Raw genomic sequence first — 22631 nt, 5'->3', positions numbered from 1 at the left:
AAAGAAAGAGGATTTGAATTCTGCATATTAAGTATTTGGCAGAAGTCAGAGTCACAGTAAAACACATGCTATGAATGTCAGCCATTAAATGGAAAACAGCTAACAGGAAAAGCTACTCATTAATCTATGTACATAGTGTGTTCTCCTCTTCCCTGTTTTATGAGAGATATTTTAGGAATATTTGGGAAAAAAAAGAAGTTTAAGCACCTGAAATCAATAAAGTATCCCACATGTTTTATAGCTACACATTATATGAATTTAAGTAGTTTTTTTTAATTTATTAATATATATTATTGAATTTTTTTTTTTACAGAAAGGAAAGGAGAGGGATAGAGAGCTAGAAACATCAATGAGAGAGAAACATCTATCAGCTGCCTCCTGCACACCTCCCACTGAGGATGTGCCCGCAACAAGGTACATGCCCATTACCGGAATCAAACCTAGGATCCTGGAGTCTGAAGGCTGACTCTCTATCCACTGAGCCAAACTGGTTAGGGCTAAGTAGTTATTTTTAATTTTTCAGTTACACTCAAAGCTTAAGCATGTTTTTTTCAATAATTATTTAGTTCCCAAAATAAACAATTAAACTAGCCCAAGTATTATTACCATGTTCATAATGAATAATGCAGTTAAGCTTAGAAATATTGTGTTAGAAGGAGAAATGATATGTAAATGATCCATGTATTACAAATGAAATACAAATGTACACAAACATTCAGTTCTCCTAATCTGTAGATTTTTCCTGTAAATTAGAACTGTGTTCATCAGCACAAGTGGGCCATCAAAACATATAAATGAAAGGTTTTAATTTTTTATCTTCACAATTTAGATATAGCTTGCATCTATGCCCCTGACACTTAGCCACTAGCTTTTGTCATCTATCACCCACATCTACAGATGCAGTCTCAACCACCAATGATTTTTAGTGTCACATTAGGAAAGGAGAGATCTAGTTAAACCTTTTAACTATGAGTGCTTTGGAGGTGGCAGAGATGATTGTCATGTTGTCACATGGAGACATGTTGCTTCTGGCACTTCTTGATTCTTCTATAAACATGTTAGATCATTACTAGTAGGTCAATAACTTGCCCTTCTCACCTATGATTAGAGACACTATTTTTTCAAAGTTCCTTATTGATTGTTTCTAGCTGTTTTATAACTTTCAAAAATAATAAGAAAATATCATTTAATGCTGCTGACAAAATAATCTATAGAAGAAAGACAAACCCAGCTGTACCATTCAATAAGAATAAGCTGATTTCTTATGTAGCCAGTGTTATAACTGTATAAGAGCCAATTCTAAATCTGCAATCTATTGTTTAACACCTGATGCTTAACACTTCAATAAAGTCAAGCCCAGATTAGCTGGCATTCTTCATATTCTTACAAATACAGTACTGTCATAATTATTAAAAAGTAAAAAAAAAATCAGTTTACTATAAACTGACATTGGCATCTGGAATGAATGAGATCACATAAATGTATTTCATTATGAAACTAAAGACCAAGAAGAAACAAGTATCACAAATGTTAAATATATATTTCTTTAAAAATAAATTCCCCCACACAGAGGCATATTTATATGCTATAATCACACACACACACACACACACACACACACACACACACACACACAAATTAATATTAGTAGCAAACCCTGCATACTTAAAGTTACCAATGATTAATTATTCCAACAGTGTTACCCACTAAGCCTCAGAGACCATTGTTTTCATTTCAGTTCCACTGGTAGGCAAAATCTAAATGTCAAAATTTAGCGCAGTGTTTAATGAGTGAATATATATTAAAAACCATTGCTCTTGAAATCTTAGGTAAATCATTATCAGGTGTTTATTAGTTTTAGTATATGACATTTACTAATTTTTTTCATACTATCAATAGTTTTATTTCATATTAATTACCTCCTGCTTTGAAGATAATCTATTCAATATTTTTTTAAAATGTGCTTTTATCATAGAGGTTTCCTTATATACAATAATTACCTTTGTAATATGTATCTAAGGCAATTGGACTGTATCATATCCAATTTTTATTAACAATGCACTATTAATCCTGAATGCAACATAGGACAAAATATAATCTAATTATTTGGGAAATCTATAGATTAGGTTCCTATCTATTAAATAAATACATCATTTAACCTACTGAGAATCAAGGGAGATAAATGCCTCAAAGACTTGATTATAAATAGCTGGCAAAATTTTGGGCAGAAGAGTAATTATAGAAATAATTATATTTTCTGTCATTTTTTTATTATTTAAGGTACTACAAATAGTAGTACATATTTCTCTCCCCCGCCACTCCATTGACCTCCTCCTGGCCTCCTCTACCCTATTTAACTCAACAGCACTGAGGTTTTATTGCAATTCCAGTTTATAGGACCTCAACCCAATGAAATTACCTTATCAACTAGCATTTCAATTCAAGGGTACGATTCATTAAACTAGGTGCTAAAATTGAGCGATCCCAGCTTAAGTTATCTGGGATCTAGAAGCACAATTTATTTATATACTATTGCAAATTGCAACCTTATAAAACAGCAAGCAAAACAATAGAAGCTTGTATCAAAAGCTTGTATCACAAAATAGAAGCTTATACCTGTAGACCTTAGACTTCAGTTTAGCCTCTCCTCTAATTAAATGTGAGGACAATGGTTTTATACCAATATTTTATAAAGTTTTGCATGGAGGTAAATATTGGTGTACAAGAATAATAAGAGCAGATTCTGGTAGAGAGGATTCATGCGTGCGAGGATACCTCAAGGAAAGCTTTCAGTTCAGATTAAAGGGAATGCAAACACACACACATACACACACACACACACAGACACACACACACAGAGACACACACACATGCACACGCAGACACACACACACACACACACACACACACACACAATGCCAATAACTGAAATAGTTCAACAAACAACATTTCCCATAAAAGAAGGTTTCATTTTCAGGCAATAGATAGGCTTGATTTATTAGGTTGGTTGTTTGTTTCATATGTTTCTTGCAGGTGGGGCAGGTGAGGCTACCTCTGTATTTTGAGGAACAGGAGACAGTTCAGGTATAACAGGAGATTGGAGGCAGTGTGAGAAACATGTCAAAAGGAGGTCTACAGGGAGAAAGAATGAGAGGCTGAGGAGAAGAAATACATTTTAAGAGAAAAAAATTAGATTATGATGTGTAGAGTATAATATAAGTCTCAATCTTTTCCTCAAACTTAAATACCCAATTTCTGGTTGATGTTTTATTTGGGCGGGGGGGACTATGAAGGGTGATATAGGTTGATTGCTCTGGAAACAGACTTTAAGATAGCTATGTTGATGCAATTATTTCACAGTGCACACCTATGAGCAGTCTCACCTTGAGACAATTGTCAAGGGTCTTTACATAATACCCTCTTCCATCATCTACTTCTTCTATCAACCAACACCACCCTGAGACCAGTCACAGGATGCTGGCCTCCTGACATGGTGTGATGGGGATTTTGGTCACAGTGACTCCCTTTAACTGAAGCCAGTTTCTAAACTGGGAATGAGTGGAGGCTGTCAGCAGCTATCACTGCTTACAATTATGGGGAATAAAATATCAATTGTGGTGTTTTTTGTTTTTGTTTTTTGCTATGCAGAAGCTTTTATGTTTGATGTAGTCCTACTTTTTGATTTTTGCTCACGTTCTTTGATCTTTTTATATTATAGGCAAAAAACAAACAAACAAACACACACACACAAAATAAATAAATAAATAAAAATAAAAACAATGCCAAGACTAATATCAAGAATCTTCTTTCCTATGCTTTCTTCTAGGAGTTTTACAGTATCATGTCTTATATTTACAGTAGAGGCCTGGAAAATCCATGCACTGGAGGGGATTCACTCAGCCCAGCCTGCCAAGCCTCAGCTGGCCCTAGTTATTTGAGCCTTGGGCAGTCCTAGGTGGCTGGACAGCCACCATCCAAGATTTGCCTGCACCTAGGGCTGGCCCTGGATGGCTGGGGGACTGAGGGAGCCGGAAGACTCTGGAGGCAGGCGTGCAGAGAGGCCAGGCCCACCTGGGGGCAGGTCTGGGCTTGCTGTGCACCTGCTACCCCAGTGGGGCTGAGAGGACTGGGCACTGCCATCTTGTGGCTGTGGGTGCCACCATCTTTGAGGGTGGGACAGTCAATTAGCATATTACCTCCTTATTGGCTGTGGGTGCCGCAATCTTTGCAATGACGTGAGGGTCAATTAGCATTTCCCCCTTTATTAGATAGGATTAGGATCCATGTCAAATTAATTTCTGTGAGTAGTGTAAGACAGAGGTACAATTTCATTTTCCTGCATGTTGTTATCCAATTTTTCCAAAAAAGTTATTTAAGAATCTATCCATTCCCCATTGGTTTTCTTAGCTCCTTAGGAAAATACTAGTTGGCTGTATATGCAGTGGTTTAATTCTTGGCTCACTTCTGTTCCCTTGGTCTATTAATACCCAAGTGTTCATCAACAGATGAATGGGTTAAAAATGTGATATATAATTTATATATATAATATAATTTACATATTACAATGAGATATTATTCAGCCATGAGAAATTAGGAAATTCTGTAATTTTTGACAACATGGATAGACCTTGAGGATATTATACTAAGTGATATAAGTCAGAGAAAGAAAGACAAATATTATATGATAACACTTATATGTGGAATATTAAAAAACAAACATGTAGAATAGCGATAATAAGGGGCTGAGGAGTTGGGGAGAGGAGAAATGTTTAAGGATTCAAACTTGCAAGTGGTAGATAAATAAGTCCTGGAGACCTCATGCACAATATAGGGATTATAGGAAATAATACGATACTATCATCAACATCAAACTTATTAAGACACTCTGTCTTAATTATTTCTACCATACAAATGATGATTATTATGATGTACTGCTCCGCTGATGCCATTTCAGTCTCAGCCCTTTTGTTAGCAGATGTAACAATAAATTTATAATTCTTTACCCCTTTTGGCCTCGTGTGCTCCTCCATAGGTGACCCTAACAATATTTTTTAAAGAAATTATCTTAATATATTTTTTTATTCTGACTGGTCAGATTAATTCTCATATTAAGTACTGGAAAAAAGTTTAGATGCCCTTGATAATAGACTGAATATAGAGTCAAAATTGGCTCAATTTATGATGAGGTCAAAGAGTGCAGCATTTGATTCACATTAAATTGTGATATTAGAGTGAAAAACTGCATGGAAAGGGCCGACTGGTAATATTGAACCACACTAAACCATGTGAAGGACACAGCCAGCCTCAAGAGACCTGGAATACATCTAGTCCTAACTCTATAAACTCAGACTCATGTTCTCCTTGGGGTTATACAAAGACAAAATATAAAGTTAATGTGCCTAGATGGGGGTACATTTTGAATTTACAACATTGATCTTGGTTGCACTGTACCTACCAAAAAATGTAACCCTGCTCTGGCACATTTTTAAGTAAATAACTATGTGCAAAGAATGTGCTCCTTGTTTTTTAAACATGTCATATGCATGTACCTGTGTGCATATATTCTAGTATAGACTAACATTCTCTGTAGAATTACAGCAAAATCCCCTGGTGTGACACAAAAAGACTGCATTTTGTTTTTAAACCTTTCAGGTCTATTTAGTCTGGATTAGGACACAACCAAGATTCTTCATGCCCCTTCTTGTCTGAACTAATGGAACAGCTGGGTGGGATATTACAAATCAAATTGCATGGATTTGAATTAATGGTGGGAGGGGGGTGTCCAAAGGAAAATGGTGTGAAGAAAATGGATACAAAACAAAAAGTGATACATGTTTGTATGCATAAACACATACAAATACATATTACAGGATGTTAATACTATTTTTTAATTTCCTCATATCCTTATACCATACTAGTCATGGCCCTGCGTAATTAGAAGCTGAATTTAGCTTAATAAATTATTTTACATAAGATATGATTTTAATTTTTTAAACTCTGATTGACCCATCTCACCTGTCACTCCAGTCTTCAATCCTTCTTTAACCCTGAACAACTCTGACCAACAATAAAAGTATCTCTGCATTTCAGAGCAAAACTAACCTTCAGTTATCCAAAGATGACTCAAAATCAGGTCATAGAGAAAGAAAGAGGAGGAAAATAAAATCAAAGACAGCATAAAGCTAGTTCTAGTGTATTAAAATGTTTTTCCTTCTTTATTCCCCTTGTAAAATAACCACCTATTCTAGGACCTTAGGTGCTCAGAGAAATAATTGCTTAATCCTTCCTGATCCACAGGATTCTGCATCAATCTTTCCCTCCTTGTTGTTCTATCTGTCTCTCTACCTCAGAATTAATACTTTAATAAAACGTGCTTCATTTCTGACCCCCAAGCTCCTCCCCCTTTTCTTCCTTCCTCTTCTTGCCCTTTAATTAAAGCTCCCAGTTATAGTAATACCTAATAAGCACCTTATATACTTCATGAGAGCCTGTACAAGAAGCAACTATCAAGGTTACTCCCTGCACACTGATGATAAGTGTAATTGGCTCCTCTTTCGGTCTGAATAAATGTTCCTAAGGGAGCACTGATTCCTCAACATTCTTTAACCCTCAAGGAAGAATTTCAAAATTCCTCTGTGTAATCAGCTTGCACATTACCGTAAATATAAATGGCCCAAGTTGGTTTGGCTCAGCATTGGCCTACAGACTGAAGGGTCCTGGGTTGGATTCTGATCAAGGGCATGTACCTTGGTTGCAGGTTCCTCCGTGGGCCTGGTCAGGGCTCCTGCAGAAAGCAACCAATCAATGTGTTTCTCTTACATCGATGTTTTCTGTCTTTCCCTCTCTCTTCCACTCTCTCTAAAAATCAATGCAAAAATATCCTTGGTGAGGATATATATATATATATATATATATATATATATATACACACTAATCTTTCAAGACTGTCTATTCCAGTCATCTATATACTAAGGTTAAAGCAAGAAAAATATTAAAAAGTATATTATACTCTGGAGAAATCTTAAATCCTGCCACCTATCTCTTCAGGGACAGAAATCTTAGAAAAGATAGAATATCCACTCACTTATATTTCTTCATCTCTATCTCAAGTGACTATCTTAGATGCATAAGCAATAATTGCTTATTCTTTCATATCACTGAAGTGTTGAGGTTATTTGTTGTACAACATTATTTCAGCAATAGGTGATTAATACATGAACTATATAAAAATTTTATTTTTAATATATGATCACCCATCTCACTTCTATGTCCACATTCTTTAAAATGGCAATTTATTATTTACCATGTCAAGTCAGAATTTTCAAAAAGTAGTTGAAAAATAATGAATCAACTATTGGTTGTATTGCTATGTAATGATACTAATAGGTAGAAATAAGAAAACAATAGTAAAATAAAATGTATAACACAAAAGTAATTATAACTCAAAACATTACTTATAAAGTTTGTAGGTATTAGTGTATACACTATTCAGGGTAAACAAATCAAATTAGAAGCATAGATATAGAAAAGTTTCTTTTCTTTTGCTCTTTAGAATATTCATATAAAAATCTACTAATCAAAATGCCAATAAAATTATAAAATGATAAGTGACTGAAATTATTATAAACAACTTCATTTGCATTGAGGTATTTAATTCATACTTATTTACATAATATATGTTAAAGAATCATTAGTAAGGAATACACAAAAAATCCAGTTTTTTTGTTTTTTTTTGAGAATTCTTACCAGCCAAGTCTAATCGGTGCTTGGGGAAATTATAAGTAAATGAGCAAAATAGGGGAAACATAGGTAATAGTCATCTCATTCAAATCTATTATCCATTTATATATATATATACATATATCATCACAGATCACAGTAAGTCTTTTACATGAGGGCCTCATTTTTATTGCCACTGTACAATAAGGACACCTTACCTTATATGTTTACATATAGTATATTTAGTATCTCTAAAAACATTAAATGGTAAATATCCCAAATTGTCTCAATACTTTATGTAAAGTTTTAATTAAATATATATGTATATACATTTTTGATTCATTAACATAAAAAGTGTGCATTACTAATATTAATAAAATTGGCCATAAATACCAAAATTTATTATATCAAACTTTAATTGAAGTGAAAAAATAAATGATAATGAAAAAATAAATAATAGTGAAGAAATAAATGATAATGAAAACAAATGATAATGTAAGAAGATGTATTAAATAGTTTTCTTGTTTTTGTACTTGAGTTCCTATAAACATAGACTGAAGTACTTATTGTGAATTCTATATTTATTCAACAAGTGTATTAAATGGCCGCACTTATGACATAAGATGCTCTTTCACTTCTCCAAGTATATGAACATGAAAAACAATGACTGATTTCTGGGATTACAAGAAGGAAATGTCTTATCATGGCCATCAGTCATCATTCTGTGATTTTAAAATGTATGAAGCAAAATTGACAACCAGAGGAGAACATGATTGCTATGTTCCCATCAGTACTAAGAGATCTTAGGAATCACATCATTAGAGAAGTCCATAGTTAAACCCTCTAAAGTAATATAATGAATCATATGTGATGTATAATCACCAAGCACAGGCACTTGAATATGATATTGCTTCATTACATACTACCAATTATAATAAAGGCTTCTCAAAAATATATTCCATAATAAAACACTCTATTATTAAAAGACCAGATAAAACACAGACAAAACATCCTCAACAACAGTTTCTAAGAATTCACACAAGTCAGACTACAAATATCTAGTATTATTCTGTTATATAAATCAAAGATATGAAGCATAGATTAGTCATAAGAAACAGCTGTCTTGAAAAAATAAATCTGATTTATTCATTTAATAAGCAATCCTTGGCACTGAACAGGTCACTGCTCAGTTGGGAATGTAAATATGAAAAATATAAGTATAGCAGCAGACTTTCTAATAAAGGAGATGCTTTCTGGAATATTATGCATTATGGATTCCTAAATCTATGTTAATATGATGAAATGACAAACCGCAATATTTTGATTTATTCTTTCCATGTGACTTTAGAGTTTTCTACCCTTCACCATGTCTATTACTAAGTCAACAATTCTTATTACTTTAAAACAGTGAGAATAAGATAAAATGTGGAATGGCAGTCCCTGATATTACTTTACTGCTACAATAGCACTTTTACAGTTTATAACCATTGCAATTGTGTTTACTAACTTTTCCAAGGTTAACTATGTAAAGATATTCATATTGTTATGTAACATAATTGGCGTTGTTTGATATGCATTTTGCTCATCTAACCTAGAAGTGTAACATCAAAAACTGGGTCCTTAAACTATCTGCTTTTGTAGATCTTACCTTCAGATAGAATGTCAATTTTGATGTAAAAAGTAATATTTAATCTCCTTTTTATAAGTGAATTGCATAATATTAATTATTTGATTACACTCTTCATTTTTTTAAATGAGAAGGAAGTCTCTAAGGAATGGATGGCAAATGCATGCTAAAAGCAGTTTGTAAATTATATATGAAAGTTTAAAGGGTTTCAAAAATATCCTTCTTTCAGAGCAAGGCAGGGGTGGCGGAGGTGAGATTAACTGGAGAATTTATATGTATATGTGCATAGCCCATGGACACAGACAACACTGTGGTGAAGGCCTCAGTGAAGTGGATAGAAGGTAGAAGGGGGTCAATGGAGAAAACCACACAAGGGACATCTATAATATTTTCAACAATAAAGATAAATTTTAAAAACTATCCAACATAAAGATGGAAAGAGAAAAATATATCCCTCGTAGAGTGTCGGCCTGCAGACTGAAGGGTCCCAGGTTTGATTCTGGTCAAGGGCACATGCCGGGGTTGAAAGCTTGATTCCCAGTAGGGGACGTGCAGGAGGCAGCCCATTAGTGATTGTCTATCATCATTGATGTTTCTCTCTCTCTCTCCTTCTCCCTTCCTCTCTGAAATCAATAAAAATATATTTTAAAAATCCATTGCATAAGAATCTAAATAATGAAATATGAAAATCTATACTATAGCTCTTAATATAGTCTATTTGTGACTGTTATAGAGATTAACTATATATGATGTGCGATACAGTCCTTCACTTAAAAAGGATATATTTTTTGAATATTTATAGTTAGCTTTTTAGGGAACATGTCTAAGGATTTCACACATCAATGTGCAATAATGAAAGTTAATTTCAAAAGTCTAAGCAATTTGGTTCTAGGTGAGAGACAATTAAAATTTTTCCCACGTTAGTTACATTCAAGTATTATTTTTTTGTGAGCCAAGCCACACTATGTCTTTACTTCCTAGAACTGACCCTTATGCAGGGACCAACAGTTTCTACACTCATAAAAGAGAAATATGCAAATTGACTATACCTCCTGCCATCCACTAGCCAATCAGGCGTGAGCATGCAAATTAAACCAGCAAAGATGGTAGGTTAATTTTCATATGCAGGCACAGAGGGAGGGGATGCCTGCTATGAGGGGAAGGGTGGAGGGACCAGGGAGCTACAGGAACAGAGCTCCAGCCAGAGTGGAGAAGACTGAAGGCTCTAGCTGAAGCAAAGATGGAAGGTGGTAGCCAGAGTGAAGGCCTGGATCCCGGGTGCCAGAGGAAACCAGTGCCAGCAGCCAGGGTAAGGAAGGCCTATTGTACAAATCTTCTTGCAATGTGTCTCTAGTAGCATATAATTGAAAATGAGCCTATCTACAGTTTTCATTCTCCCCTCATACTGTAGATAAGCCATTCAGGTAAATCACAGCCAAGCAGACTCAACATAGATATATTTGGTTGAATTATCAAATTATTAACTTACTGATTTTCTCTAGTACTAGGTGCTGTAATGGTGGGACCTCAAAGCTACTGATATAGGATATATAAAGATTTTGAGAACACATTCAACTAGTAGAGAAAGCAAGTGAAGACATGCATTTGAAAGTTATATGTGAGCCTTAAATCCTTGTAGCAAACCATATCTACATTTTTGGGTTTTCTGTTACATAGAACAATTATGTTTCTTTCTTCTTCCCTTTCAGTAAATTAGATTAGGCAGAGAGAGAGAGAGAGAGAGAGAGAGAGAGAGAGAGAGAGAGAGGTGATCCAAAGGACAAACTGAATAAATAGAATGAGAAAATGAGAAAATATTGGAATATTTTAGCAAGGCAGTGATGTGGTGAGATTGATAGTGTTATAGAGGAAAGATGGAGGTAGTAGGAAGTGAAACAGAGGAACATAAAGTGATGAAATGGAAAACAGATGAGTTGGGTATTAGGTGGGAAATGATGATGACTAAAGGAAAGGATAAAAGGAGAATTAGATTATAATTGTATTAAGATGGTAGAATTGACAGAAATATTGTGGTATTTGATAAGATATGAGCATTAAGTATGAGAGAGAACCAGCAGTCTAATACATAGGTTTTAAACTTGAGTAATTTGATATTGGTTGTTATTAGTCCCTGAAATAGGAATTCATAACAGGAAAGGAAAAGCTGGGAAGTAGGGGTGGGGGAAAATCATGAACTCAGTCACATGAGTAATGGATTTGAAATACCCATAAGATTTCCAAATGAAATTTCCAAGGGGCAGGTGTTTTTTGCAAATATGAGTTTTGGAATGAAATGTGTAGATGTTAGAGATATAATTTTAGCTGTCATCTGCAGAAAGAAATTGGTTAAGAATTTAACAGTGAGCAAAATAAATCAGAAGTGATATAAAATAAAAGAAGAGAAGGAAGTAAGTATAATTGTGCACATTGACATGTAAGACATACACAGAGGAAGATCAGCCTGAAAATGAACCTGAAATGTGTCTTGAGAAATAAGATGTAAAAAGCAAAGATAACAGCAAAAGAGAAATCTATGCCATAAAAATTAAGAGAAGAGAGAGGTTCAAAAATTAAGGCATAGTCAGCAATCCTATATCATATAGAGGTAATATGGAAATTGACCCTCACACCATTGCACAAGATGGCTGTCCCCATGTGATCAAAGATGGCCTCTAGGGGAGGGTAGTTGGGGGTGATCAAGCCAACAAGGGTGGGCAGTTGGGGGAAACCAGGCTGGCAAGTGAGGGCACTTGGGGGTGATCAGGCCTTCAGGGGAGGGCAGTTTGGGGCAACCAGCTGTCAAGAGAGGACTGTTAGGGGTAACAAGGCCTGCAGGGGAGGGCAGTTGGGGGCGACCAGGCCTGCAGGGGAGGGCAGTTAGGGGTGACCAGGTCAGCAGGGGATGGCAGTTAGGGGTACCTAGGCTGGCAGGGGAGAGCAGTTGGGGGTTACCAGGCCAGCAGCTGAGCAGTTAGGAATCAATCAGGCTGGCAGGGGAGTGGTTAGGGAGTAGTCAGGCTGGCAGGCAGGCATGCAGTTGGGAGCCAGCAGTCCTGGATTGTGAGAGTAATATCAGACATTCCCCAAGGGGTCCCAGATTGGAGAGGGTGCAGGCTGGACTGTGGGACACTCCTCCCCACCCCAGTGCACAAATTTTGTGCAGGAGGCTTCTAGTATTGAATAAAGCTGAAAGTAAGACAAGGCCTGAAACCTTCTATTGAATTCAGCACAAAGGTGGTCAGTAGTGATATTGGTATTTGGCATTTCAGGTAAGTAGTTGGTGATATTGGCATCTCAGAAAGGAAATAGGGGTGGGAGCCAGATTGCAATGGAAACAGTGCAACTGCTTTAATAAATCATTTAATGGGTCATTGAATTTGAAATAAAAAATTACTAGTAATCTAATTCTTTATAGAATCAAGGACCCTTGGAAGCCTGGTCATTCCCTATTTGAAATGTCCAAGAAGGAATATCACTTTCCATAAAAGAAAGATCATAACTCCACAGGAAAGGAGGCAACTGTCCCTACATGATAAATAAGCACCTATAACATAGTGGGTGGCTTCAAAAATACCCTTAACCTAAAATTGAATGCACAATCAAGATATTTCATAACATTTACAAGAATCTCTTTGATATAATCACCCCAAAACAAAACAAAATGCCCTAAGATATACTCTGTGTGAATGCAGTACTTTATCACAAAATCTTGTTTCTATTTTGTCCCTTGTTAAATTCCTGCCCTTTGACTAGCTCAAAAACTGCAGGATAGAGAATTTCCTGATGAGCTATGTAACAGCTTATTCCTCCCTCCTGCTACGCCTTCAACATTCATGTTTGACATTAAATTGCACTGCAGCAGAAGTGAGTGTGATAGTAAGCCTAACTTGAGGTGTGTGTGAGTGCCTGTGTGCATGCATGTGTGTGTGCATCCTTGCTTTAAGCAAAAGATAAAGGCTTGAGGTGATTTAATTGCTGCAAATATAATTCAATGACAAGGAACAAGCATATACTAAATACGTTAAAAACCAAAATTTTCCAAAGGAGAAATTATTATAATCACCATTTTACAGAGAGCAATTGCTATTATTTCTGATATCTTGCCATTGTGAAGATATGCAATGAATGTTTTAATTTTAGTGCATCTTTAAATATAATTATTTTACAAACCTATTATTCCTAAAACCAAGTTTTCTTACCTTTACTTTGAAGTATAAATTTGTGTCATTAAGATGATCAAAAGTACTTAGCTGTTATCTTCCAGAAACTTTTCTCAGTATAGGAAGTAGAAGAAATATTAAGCCATGAGAACAAAGTAGTGGCCAAAGATAATGTGTAATTTCAAGTAGATGTTTGAAAGTGGAACACCAGTAACATATTTAGCTGACCACAGAAAACTACATAGCAAATGGCAAAAGTGGGGAGACAGAGATAATAAAAAGCTAAGGACTCCTCAGCAGAATATGTGAGAAGCTTAACAAATCGAACTATATACCATGAGAAGAAAGGGAGGGACATGATGTTAGCTGAGATGCCTTAAACAAGGGTATTGATTTTATTATCAGGTTCCCTGTTCCAGAGCTTAGCCATTTTCACAGATCTCCCAGGTTTGGGGGCACTGAATACAGGCCACCTCTGTTTGAATACAGCACAGAAAAGGCCACCTACTCAAAGACTGCCAAAGAGTGTTTCAGAGCCTCATCACCAGTGACACATAAATGCTCAAAATGTTCTTTGCTTTAGCATTTTATCATTCACACATTTTCCACTGATGTTACCATCATTGGAAAAAAAATATTTGCCACCATGTTAAAATGAACCCTTGTTATCTAAAGCTCTGCTGAATTTTAGTCTATTCCTAACCTTGATAAATGAATGTAAATAGAAATTCATATAATGTATGCTATTCAGAACTCAGCATACCTTGAGTGAAAATGTTTCAATAATCCTTATAAAGATCTCTAAAATTCTTGCTGTCATTTTCTGTAAAATATTAGCAAATTGATGTAACACTAGCTCCAAAACAAAGCATTCTATTCCATGCTAAGAGCATGAGATAAAAAGTAAGGTTGTTTCACAGACTGTCAACACCTATTAGATGAAGGGACTCATGCAAAGATATTCAGAAATAAAATTAATGAGGTAGGGGAAAACTGCTCTACATCATCTACTTTGCACATGTTAAATGACTGGCATATTGAAAAGTACTATGCTCAGCCAGCATGGCTCAGTGGTTGAGTGTCAACCTATGAACCAAGAAGTCATGATTCGATTTCCAGTCAGGGCACATGCCCAGGTTGTGGGCTTGACTTCCAGTGTGAGGTGTGCAGAAGGCAGCCAATCAAAGATTATTTCTCATCACTGATGTTTCTATATCTTTCTCCCTCTCCCTTCTTCTTTGAAATCAGTAAAAATATATTAAAAATAAAAAAAAAGAAAAGTACCATGAATCATTTCTGGCACATAGTAGATGCTCAATATTCATTATTTTATTTATTCGTTTATCAAACAATTTTAACAACACATCAAAGACAGAAGAAAGAGAGGATTTAAATCAAACCCTTGCATATATTCAAAGAATTATTTCCTCTAAATATAGCCAAGTATAAGGAATTTATTTAGTCAAAAGAACTAAGCACTTAAAAATTCAAAAAGTAAAAAGATATTAAAAAAAAACATAAAACAACTAAAATTTTGAAAATTTCAATTATTTTTTGAAATGTGTTTTAATTTATCATATTCTACCTTATAGCTACAGATAAGTTTAGTGCTTTATACTCTACACTAGAGGCCCAGGGCATGAATTTGTGCACAAGTGGGGTCGCTCAGCCTGGCTTGCCGATCAGGCTGAAATCGGCTCTTCGACATCACCTGAGGGGTCCTTGATTGTGAGAATGTGCAGGCAAGGCTGAGGGTACACACCAGTGTGCAATTGGGGTTGGGGAGGGCCATGGGAGGTTGGCCAGCCAGGGACAGATCACAAGAGGGCTCCAGGAAGTGTCTGGCCCATCTTGCTCTGTCCCACCAATCAGCGGGACCACAGCAGCAAGCTAACCTACCAGTCAGAGTGTCTGACCCCTGGTAATCAGTGCGCATCATAGCAACCAATCAACCAGTGGTGGTCAGTCCATGTCATAGTGAGCAGTTGAGCAGCCTTAGCATATCATTAGCATATTACACTTTGATTGGTTGAACAGCTGACCAGATGACGGGACCCTTAGCATATTAGGCTTTTATTTTATAGGGTTTTCATTTATGACCTATACACATTCTTTTTCTTTTAATATTTTCTTATTGATTTCAGAGATGAAGGGAGAGGGAGAGAGAGATAGAGGGAGAGAGAGAAACATCAATGATGAGAGAGAATCACTGATGGGCTGCCTCATGCATGCCCCCAACCCAAGTTTATGCTCTTGACTAGACTCAAAACCTGGACTCTTCATTCCTCAGGATAACACTCTATCCAATGAGCCAAACTGGGTAGGGGTACATATTCTTTCTTATGATCTTTTAAGCCATCTCCTTTTGAAATTCATAAAAGTAGATTCATGTTTATCTCACTTTTCCAAACCCTTTTTCTCACACCTTCTTCTAACTTAATTGTTCTAACTTCTACTTGTCCCTTAGGCCATTTTTGTTCCTCATATTACAATCATTCACTTTTTCCACATCCTGATATCCTCTCTCTTCTATAGATAGTCCCTGTAGTAAGTAAGTAAGTAAGTAAGTAAATATGACTAAAAGTCACCAACAGGAAAGACAAATTTTCCTGGCCACAACTATTATTTGAATTGTTCTTAAAAAAGGGGAAGGATAGCAGGAAGACTTCTGCAAATCAATACCACTGTTCTCTCCAGAGCAGACAGGAGGAAACTGATTGTTTTATTTAATATTTCATATTAAAATACCATAAAATCATTTCAGCTTTTCCTTACTTCACAGAAACTAATATTCAGAGCAAATATACATTCATTGATTAAATATTTATTGAGCACTTACTAAATTCTGGACACTGAGGAAGCTAGTGAAACTACTAAAATATGCTATGCAAAGCCCCAAATGAAATATACTCTTTCATTTAATTCATAGAGTATGACTGTGAGGTAGAAAAGAATACCTGAGTTTTATAGGAGAAATAACTATAGCTTATGAATGGTAAATCATTTCCCTTATTATATGTGGAATAAGGGCTGAGACAAGGATTTGACCTGCGCTCTCATTCCGAAACTTTTGCTGCTGTAATTCCACCTACGTGTTGATGAAAATGATGATCAATATTAGTCCCCATTTACTGAGACATTTTTTATTTTTATTTTTTGGTTCTAGGTCCTGTGCTAGGGAACTTTATATATGGGAAATAATTCATTGTTAAACTGTTACAGACAGAAACTGGGCTGAGATGCTAGGTAACAAGTTCATCACTAGTAAGGAACTAGAGCAGAACTGAACTCAGTTGCCTCTGCTCTCCTCTCATGGTCTCACACACACTCTGTATCTCATTTCTCCCTGCGTCACAGGATCTCTCCTCCTCTCTCTTCCTACCTGATTACCTGTCTAGTCTGCCTGTCTTTCTCAATCTCTCTTTCTGATCTCTGTCTTTAGTCTTTTTGTCTCTGTCCCCTTTCCCCATCTATATATCTTGTCCAAATAACTGTCTTTCTGCCAGTCTGTATGGTTATTCTGTTTGTTTGTTTATTTTTTGTTTGTTTGTTTTCTGTTCATTTCTGTCTATCTGACTCTGACTTTACTCTTTTTTATAAATATATTTTATTGATTTTCTACAGAGAGGAAGAAAGAGGGATAGAGACCTAGAAACATCAATGAGAGAGAATCATTGACCAGCTGCCTCCTGAGCACCTCCTACCGGGGATGTACCCGCAACCAATGTACATGCCCTTGACCGGAATCAAACCTGGGACCTTTCAGTCCACAGACCTATCCACTGAGCCAAACCAGTTTCGGCTTGACTTGACTCTTCTTTCTCTCTCTGTGTATGTCAGTTTCTCTCTCAACACTCCTTCTTTATTAGCTCATCTTTTACTCTGACTCTAACTTTATTTCTTCTCTCTTTTTGTGAGTCTCTCTGATTCTCCCATTCTTCACATGACTATTCTGTGTCTCTCTCTATGTATCGCTGTCACCTCTCAGACAGTGACTTGAGGTTCTAAAGAAATAACAACTGCTCATTCCGTTTTAATGAACCTTCTCTGGATTCCAGTGGTGTGCAGCAAAGTTGAAGAAATCAGTCCCTTAAATGATAAAGCAAAAAGGAAAGTCACTGTCCTTGGGGAAACAATTTGCATTCCCATAAGGATCCAGTGATGCAGATTCAGAAAAGGCTCATTCTGACACCTCTATGAAAACCACAGGGAGAGCATTCATTAGCTGGGTTCGCTTTTGAATGATGCACTTCATTGCACACACTGAATTTCCCCCCGTTCAGGAAACGGTGCCTTATTCTGTCTGAAACCCGTCCTTTCACTGAACATTAGAATGAATGACTTTTCAAAGTAATGGGAACTACACATCTGCCATGGCCTGAGAATGTTTACACTCTAAAATCCACCAAAAAGTTACACCTCCTGTCCATTTCATATCCATCAAGGAGCACAATAAACAAGTTTTGAATTTTTTCCATTTACCAGGTCAACGGGAAGAAGTACTTTGTATGCTTTAGCTTCTTGAAGTAATGGCTGCCTTTGCCTTTTACATTTATGGCTTCAATAGCCATGCTCTGATATTTAAGGTTGAGTGCAACCTTTAAACAACTTGTGAGATAAAAGGAAATTGGTCCATGACCCTGCTCAGGTAGAAACTTTCACTGTTTGGACTAGAAATCTTTTTTTCTGGTTGTTACTGTTTGCTGAGAGAAACACACACACATACACACACACACACACACACACATACACACACACACAAATAATCTTGAAAATTAACTGCTAGAATACTACAATGATTAATTGTACATTAAATTACTTAGCAATTTACAGGTTTCTTATTCTTTATCTTGGCTGATCCTTACAAAAACTCTGATAGTTTGAAGGTACTGAGGCAAAAATGCTTAGGGAATGTGCCGGATTTCACAAGGAAAATAATTGTGTGTTTATACCAGAATTTGAGGTTTCTTTGCTCCTTACTTCAATGAATAAAGTGTGTGTGTGCGTATCTTATTCATTAGTGTATGACTTATTTGCAGACTGAGACCAAGGCATACTCATCTTCATAGTCCTGTAAATCCTGAACTTTGATTTATACATTACTGTTGGTGATTCCAGTTCTAGGTCATACTATTCATACTCATACCTCCTTACCTCCCTCCCCCTCATTCTTATGTGAAAGAAAGTATGCTTGAATTTGGAATTTCTGTGCATATTCCATGGTCCTGTCACTATTTCAATCTAAGCAACTCTGGCATTCAAGTTAACTGAAAGTTACATATTAGTTTCTGAGTGTTTGAAATTTGTACACAGACTAGAGGACGCATTCTTGCCATACATTATTCATAGTCGTTATTTTTTTTCACTCAAAATTGACTGTGAGCATTAATGAATACCCATGTTCCTTCCAATATCTCCTCATGCAATCCAATGATGTTTGAGCATAAAAGTAATATATAAAGCCCTCTATGTCATCATCACTTTTGACTCTACCATCTACTATATTGTAAAGTAGTAAATAAAAATCCCATTACAAAAAACAACAACAAGAAAAGTATCTATATCCAAACTAAAACTTTAGTTGAGAGTAACTGAAACCTTTTTAGAAAGCCAGCCCTATCAAGTAAAACTATTATTTATTTTAAATATTATAATTGTAAGCCTTCTGCATATATGAGAGAGACATAGGGTGACAAAATAGTTCAAAAACACCAGGGTTGCAAAAAGTAAGAACAACTTTTTTTTTTAAAAAAAGTAGAAAACAAATAAAAATGACTGTTACCAAAATCTACTCTAAACATGGAGTCCAAAGCAAAATTAAACTTTTAGATGATAAACACACTCAGTTGATTTAGAAGCAATCTCTTGCTGGAGGTCATTTTTCTGCCAACTTGAATTTATTCATAGGTTGGATCCTTGGTAAAACTTAAAACCATACATTTATCCCCGCTGTTAAGGCTACAATAAAATGTAAATCTATACAGGGGCTTCTGTGCTAAAAAAGTTAAGATAACAGTTGGTTTCTGAGAGAAGTTTTATATTATTTTAAACCATGTACAAAGAAACAAAAGTTCTTATTGTCTGTAATTACACCTGCACATTTACAAGAGTTAGTAGATCTTCTAACCTTATAGACATTCACATTTAGGGGATTACTTTAATATTATTTGGTTGCTTAGTTTTATTTTTTACTTTAACTATAAAGGCTAATAATTTATTCAGGAGGTAAAAGCCCTCATGATAAAGTGATTCTAGAAATGTGCAATTAATTGGTCAACGTATATTTGCCTGACACACATTTTGTGATCAAAGAAAAATAGCTATGTCCTCTATTCCAAGAAAGTAATAATTACCTTTTGTATTTTACTTCCAACTTAGGCTGTATACCAAAATACTAGAGAGTTTTTACAAATGACTTCAGTTTATGTCTCTGTCTGCCTAGAAAGTTGGGTGATAAAAAGGTAAAATGCATACTATACAAAATTTAAGTATGGAAAGACTAAGAAAGTAAGTAATGGACATTTTTCTTGAACTCTAAGTTCTTTTCTTCTTAGAATTATAATTATTAATGTTTTGGGGACTGCTCTTAGAGTTCAGAGACTCACTAAGCTAATCAAATAATGTCACTAATATTATTATTGCAAGACTTCTCTTAGAAAATGAAATATTTTCTTTAAACCTCTTTATGAAGAATACTCAAAACTTTTACTTTATAATATTTCAGACAAGTAGCTAAAAAACACCAGGGATGCAAAAGGAAGAACAACTAATAGTAATTTAATACATACCCTGATCAATGCAGGTCTGTTAATGAATGGTTGATGCCTAAAGGTCATTTTTTTGTGGCAAAGTGAGGGGATTCACATTCCCTGTTTCAGTCTTATTACATCAGCTGAGAGGTGAGAATGTCCCCAGTCTGTGAAACTGGGTACACATTAAATTGCTCTTTTATTTCATAGGAAAGTGAGCCCACAGTCATGGGGATTAAGTTGCTGAAATTTGAAGACTCACATGTACAGATGAATGCACACACACTTACCAACAACTACAGAAAACGGAAGAAACCTATAGAAGAGTCAAGTTTCAGTAAAAAATAAGGCCACAAGGACCTGTATAAGAAAATTCAAACGTGCTGTAAAAAACTACAGCAAGCACTGTATGCTTCTTCCATGAATTATCTGCTTCTCTGATGTTAAGCAACACAATAACTCTACCCCTAAAGTATTTGGTTACTACATTTGACAATTAGCTTTATTTGCGAAAGCCAGTGAGTAAGGACTTGGAGTTAACCTTACATGAGGCCGTCATACTATCCTCTGGTTAACAATGGCTGTCTGCATACATGCAACCAGTCCATGCCACCGATGGCCACCTGTGCGTAGGAGAGATACGCCTTAGAGTAGCAGCAGATGGGGCCTGAAACTCATTACTCGGGGCCCTCCTTCCCTATAACAACTTAAGTGTGTTGTTAAACGTGAAGGCTACACCACGAAGCGGGAAAGTTGCTAGTGCTGGATGGTATTAACTTTGTATTATAAGGATAAATCCATCTGGATTTGCTTTCTAAATGCTCCCAGACACTTTCAGAAAGGATCAGATTTTCTAAGGCACTAAAACATCTGTTGTGAAATATCAGGACACTCTATATTATAACAAAACACAAAAGATAATGCTGTTCAATGTGAGGCAGAGTTAGCCACTTTAACTTATCCACTGACTATAACCTCTAGCAACTACCATGCACAAAACTTCACACACACACACACACACACACACACACACACACACACATTTGCACACTCAAAAACTAAACATAGCATGCCAGTACCTCTGCTCTTTTTCCACATGTTTTGTGTGTGTGTGTGTGTGTGTGAGAGAGAGAGAGAGAGAGAGAGAGAGAGAGAGAGAGAGAGAGAGAAAGAAGCAAAGAAAGTGGATGAAGAGTGACATTAAAACAAAACAACACACAGTTATTATTCAAAAGCGTGTGTCTAAGTATTACACTGACAACTCAACAATACTACAAGACCACACAGTAATTAGAAAACTGAGAGGACAAGGAGTGGTGCTGGTCCTACTGGAAGATAATTACTCACACATCATCACCACTCTGTTCTTTGAATGAGCATGACAGAAAGTAATATCATGACAGAAAGTAATATCATGACAGAGACCAATTGCCCTGAAACAAGCTCTTAACTTTCTCTGTGCTTTGCTGCTGCCTTAACTGTGACAGAGTAAGAAAATGGAGCGGAGGGAGAGGGAGAAAGAACTTACTTGCAGGTTCAAAGTTTCATCTTTAGCCCATGTGAGATTCAGCAGCAAGTTTTCTGGCCAAGGCTGCCTCCTGCACATCCCTTCCAAAACAGCCCGTGCTCATCAGCGAGGTCCACGGCGATTCGTTCACAGGTGACACTCCTTGATTCTGCGAGGCATTAATATCCAGTCTTGTGTCATCAGGAAAATGTTGCAGAGGAGAAAAAAAAATCACCTCAACGTAATCAACCTAGGAGGCATACAATCTTTCTTTCTCCCCGTTCTGAGAGGTATGCCAACTGCCTTAGTTATCACAAGCAAACTAACTAGAAGCTGCTAGCCGGAATCTGTCTGCCCTCTATCTGTCGCTATTAGCTCAGCATGTCGATGCACTGGCGCTGAAGCAACAGCAATTAGCTGTCCTGCTTCTCACAGCACACCCAGGGAGAGCTGAGTGTGCTAAACCACGCGGTGACGGCTGGGCTCTTTGCAGCAATTAGCAGCAGGTGCTACAGCCCAAAAGACAGACTGATGGCCACTGATCACTGGCTGCCTTATGGGTACTGTGTCCTGTCAGCCTGTCTGGGGATCCTCTGCTCTCTTTTGTGTGGTTGTTTTTGCTGTTTTACTTCATCAGTTCTAAGAAGTTTAGCAGCTTACACTCAAGGACAATATTAGTGACAAGTCAAAATAATCCCTTGAGCTCCTTTTATCATGCCCCTTCTACATAGCCCTCTTTCTTTCTCTCTCTCAGTCCACTCTCTTATATCAAGCCCTAGGGATCCCAAAATCTTTGGAGCAGAAGGAGACTTCATATAGTATTCTACAGGAATAAAAAAAATAGACTCTTTGGGTATTTTTTATAATTA

The 22631-nt window shown here is 36.3% G+C and overlaps 1 protein-coding gene across 1 annotated transcript in view; it reads right to left on the bottom strand.

Annotated features, from left to right (window-relative positions):
* Positions 1-21867, bottom strand: part of PCDH15 (protocadherin related 15) — a gene marked incomplete at its 3' end in the record, with an annotated part of 622267 nt that extends 600400 nt beyond the window's left edge. Inside the window, exon 1 of the mRNA XM_084903437.1 lies at positions 21784-21867. The remainder of the gene's footprint in view (positions 1-21783) is intronic.
* Between the last annotated feature and the right edge of the window lie 764 nt (positions 21868-22631).

This window comes from Pipistrellus hanaki (genome assembly GCF_964339955.1).
Source record: "Pipistrellus hanaki genome assembly, chromosome: 14".
In the NCBI taxonomy this organism is placed as follows: domain Eukaryota; kingdom Metazoa; phylum Chordata; class Mammalia; order Chiroptera; family Vespertilionidae; genus Pipistrellus; species Pipistrellus hanaki.
This window is presented reverse-complemented; position numbering and strand designations above follow the sequence as displayed.